The sequence below is a fragment of the Aegilops tauschii genome, chromosome 4, assembly GCF_002575655.3.
Source record: "Aegilops tauschii subsp. strangulata cultivar AL8/78 chromosome 4, Aet v6.0, whole genome shotgun sequence".
NCBI classification, from domain to species: domain Eukaryota; kingdom Viridiplantae; phylum Streptophyta; class Magnoliopsida; order Poales; family Poaceae; genus Aegilops; species Aegilops tauschii.
In genome coordinates, this window is record NC_053038.3 from 211,769,630 (window position 1) to 211,774,338 (window position 4,709).

Sequence of the window (4,709 nt, forward strand, 5' to 3'; positions counted from 1 at the left end):
TTGGTGGGCATTTTCGAATTTTAGGACGAAATCAAGCAAAACAAGGCTACAAAATGGCGGGGACCCTAAGTGGAGATCTTTCACGAATTAGAGGGGAACCCACGAAGAATGCGCAAAACACAAAGAACAAGTGGGTAAATCATGAGAGGAACACTCAAGAATAAGTCCAATCACACATCCACTAGACTCACAAACACATGAGATTCACAAGGTACAAGAACAATCAAAGGAAAACAAGATACATGGTAAAGTTCATCCCAAATCCTATGAAGGAGATGACGTCTTGATTATCTAGATAGATGCTTCCCACAAGGGGGTCTTGAATCCCTAAGGATCTTCTCCAATGGAGGCCTTGAACTCCGATGGAGTCTTCTCCCTCAAGAGGAAACCCACAAGGGGAGATACATGAGCAAAGCTCTGATGTCTAGTTCTAATCTTAGCTAACCCTAAAAACTGAGAGGAGCACGGAATATATAGTCTAGGGGCGAAGGGGTATGGGCCTCGGTGGTTACATGGGCCTTTTAGCCCAATTCGTAGCGAAACTGGGCAGACCGGACAGTCTCGTGGTAAGGAACGGATAGTCTGGTGAGTACAGATGCATTTTCGGGTGCCACCGGACTGTCCACTGTGGGGACCAGACAGTCCGGTAGTGCAATTTCTATGCGACCAGACTGTCCGCTGTGCGGACCGGACTGTCCGGTAGTGCAATTTCTGCCTGCTTCGTTTTCTTCATCTTGACACCTCCGGTCAGCTCTTGGGTCTTGGGGTCCTTCTCCTTGGCCTCCAGGAAGCTTCCTAGCTGCTTGGTGGTGGTTGCCCTCATACCTAGTGATGCACAACGTTCCATGGTGAGGTAGCAACCAAGTCCAATGGATATTCATGTAAATCTCAATGAGGAGCGGGTTCACCTTAAGTCCGGTAGGTCCACTTGGGGCTTGAGGTGTTATCAATGTGTACATGGAGATGACTGTAGGATGCTCTGCATCAGTTTGAGTCTTCTCTGAACTCTTTCATGCATGATTAAATATCTTTGTATTTCTCTTCGAATTATCAGTTTGGTTTGGCCAACTAGATTGGTTTTTTTGCAATGGGAGAGGTGCTTAGTTCTGGGTTCAATCTTGCGCTATGCTCACCCAGTGACAAAGTAGGGGTAACGAGGCACGTATTGTATTGTTGCCATCAAGGATAAAAAGATGGGTTTTCATCATATTGCTTGAGTTTATCCCTCTACATCATGTCATATTACTTCAGGCGTTAATCCGTTCTTATGAACTTAATACTCTAGATGCATGCTGGATAGTGGTCGATCTGTGGAGTAATAGTAGTAGATGCAGAATGGTTTCGGTATACTTGACACGGACGTGATGCCTATATTCATGATCATTGCCTTATATATCATCATAACTATGCGCTTTTCTATCAATTGCTCGACAGTAATTTGTTTACCCACCGTATGTTTTCTTTCAAGAGAGAAGCCTCTAGTGAAACCTATGGCCCTCAGGTCTATTTTCCATCATATATTTTCAGATCTACAAACCAAAAAAACCTAAAATATCTTGCTGCAATTTATTTATATTTACTTTCGTTTGCTCTTTTATTTATCTTTTATACCTATCTCTATCAGATCTCACTCTTGTTCGTGACCGTGAAGGGATTGACAACCCCTTTTTCGTGTTGTGTGCAAGTGTTTGTTAGTTTGTGCAGGTGCATAGATTTGAGACTTTCTTGTGCCTCCTACTGGATTGATATATTGGTTTTTAACTATGGGAAATACTTATCTCTACTTTGCTGCATCACCCTTTCCTCTTCAAGGGAAAAATCAATGCAAGCTCAAGAAGTAGCAGGAATAATTTATGGCGCCGTTGCCGGGGAGTTTCTACATCAAGCCTGCCAAGTACCCATTATAAACTCTCATCCCTTGCACTTACATTATTTTCCATTTGCCTCTCGTATATCTCTCCCCCACTTCTAAAACGTTTTCAGAAAAATACAAAAATATTTGCCTTTTTACTTGCCCTCTTTGCCTCTATGTCTTACTTGGTTTGTTTGCTCGTTTGCATTGTATAATTGTGTGTTTATTGAAAATAAAAAGCAAAGATTTATGGATCCTCATCCACTTGCTAATATTTTTAAAAGATCCAATTATGGTGAATCAATTGCTAGTGAGTTGAGTGAACTAGATTGTCTTTATGAAGTTTTGCTTGAAATTCGTGAATCTGAAAATTGCGATGAAGTGCTAAAAGAAGAATTTTATGAAGTGATTCACGGTAGATCCTTGAATGAAAAGCATGATTGCAATGGTGTTATTATAAATTCTATTAATGTCGATTTTCCTAATAATATGCAAAACCCCAAGTTTGGGGATGCTAATTTTGCTATGCCCACTACTTATTGCATTGATCACGATTGGGGTGATAATGCTTCTTATAATCTCGAAAATTTATTTAAGCCTCATGATGAATATGTTTGCAATAATATTGAAAGAGAGTTTGGAAGAGTCAACTCTAGGTAATAATGCTACCACTACTTTGGATAATGATCAATATTATGAAATTTTTGATAAACTGGGCTTGGAGAGGTCATGACATTATTTGATGATTATCCCACTATTTTGGAAGAGTGTCAACTTTGCATGCATGTGGATCATGAAGAGAATATTTTATGTGATAGCTATATTGTTGAATTTGATTATGATCCTACATGTAATTATTATGAGAGAGGAAAATATGGTTGTAGAAATTTCATGTTACTAAATTACCTCTCGTTATGTTGAGATTGCTATTGTTTCTTTCTTCTTCCTTGCATATGCTAGTTTTTGCTTGTCTTGATAATTTGTTTGCTTACAAAATGCATATGCACAGGAAGTATGTTAGACTTCAATTTTTTTTACATGCTACATGATGCTCTCTTTGTGTTCCAATTATTATTTTTTATGTGAGCATCATCAATATCTCAATGCCTAGCTAAAAGGCTTTAAATAAAAGTGCTTGTTGGGAGACAACCCAATATTTTTCCTTTCTATTTTTATGAGTATACACATTATTACTTCTGTAGTAATTGTGTTTTGGTTTCTTAATTAGTGTTTGAGCCACGCAAGACCTTTGGGATACTCTGGTATATCGTTGATTTGGTTTTGCTGAAAAACAGAAACTTTTATGTACAGTAATAGAATTGTTTAAACTCAGTGGAGCATGGAAAAATTCTGATTTTTTTTACACAAGATCGATATATGAATTGCCTCTGTTTTCATAATTTTTCCGAATTTTCGGAGTTATAGAAGTATACGAAGTTTACAGATTACTACAGATTGTTCTGTTTTTGACAGATTCTGTTTTCTATGTGTTGCTTGCTTATTTTGATGAATCTATGGGTAGTATCGGAGGGTATGAACCATGGATAAGTTGGAATACAATAGATATTACACAAATATAAATATAGAATGAGTTCACAACAGTAACTAAAGTGGTGATTTATTTTATTATACTAACGGATCTCATGAGCTTTCTCTTGAGTTTGGTGTTGTGAAGTTTTCAAGTTTTGGGTAAAGATTTGATGGACTATGGAATAAGGAGTCGCAAGAGCCTAAGCTTGGAGCTGCCCAAGGCACCCCAAGGTAATATTCAAGGACAACCAAGCATCTAAGCTTTGGGATGCCCCAGATGGCATCCCCTCTTTCCTCTTCGTTCCATCGGTAGATTTACTTGAGGCTATATTTTTATTCACCACATGATATGTGTTCCGCTTGGAGCGTCTTGTATGATATGAGCCTTTGATATCTAGTTTACCACAATCATCCTTGATGTACACACCTTTTGAGAGGGACACGCATGAATCGTGAATTTATTAGAATACTCTATGTGCCTCACTTATATCTTTTGAGCTAGGCAGTTTTGCTCTAGTGCTTCACTTATTTCTTTTTAGAGCACGGCGGTGGTTTTATTTTATAGAAATTGTTGAACTCTCATGCTTCACTTATATTATTTTGAGAGTCTTTAAACGGCATGGTAATTTTCTTAGGTTATGAATTTAGTCCTAATATGATGGACATCCCAGAGGGATATAATTAAAACTTTCATATAAAGAGCATTGAATACTATGAGAAGTTTGATTCCTTGCATTTGTTTTTGAGATATAAAGATGGTGATATTAGAGTCATGCTAGTGAGTAATTGTGGATTGGTAGAAATACTTGTGTTAAAGTTTGTGATTCCCGTAGCATGCACGTATGGTGAACCGTTATGTGGTGAAGTCGGAGCATGATTTATTCTTTGATTTTCTTCCTTATGAGTGGCGGTCGGGGACGAGCGATGGTATTTTCCTACCAATCTATCCCCCTAGGAGCATGCGTGTAGTACTTTGTTTCGATAGCTAATAAATTTTTGCAATAAGTATGTGAGTTGTTTATGACTAATGTTGAGTCCATGGATTATACGCACTCTCACCCTTCCACCTTTGCTAGCCTCTCTAGTACCGCGCAACTTTCGCCGGTGCATTAAACCCACCATATACCTTCCTCAAAACAGCCAACATATCTACCTATTATGGCATTTCCATAGCCATTCCGACATATATTGCCATGCAACTTCCACCGTTCCATTTTATTATTACACTCACCATTATTGTCATATTGCTTTGCATGATCGTAAAATAGCTAGCATGATGTTTACATGCCTTGTCCGTTTTTTGATGTCGTTGCTACGCTAGATCATT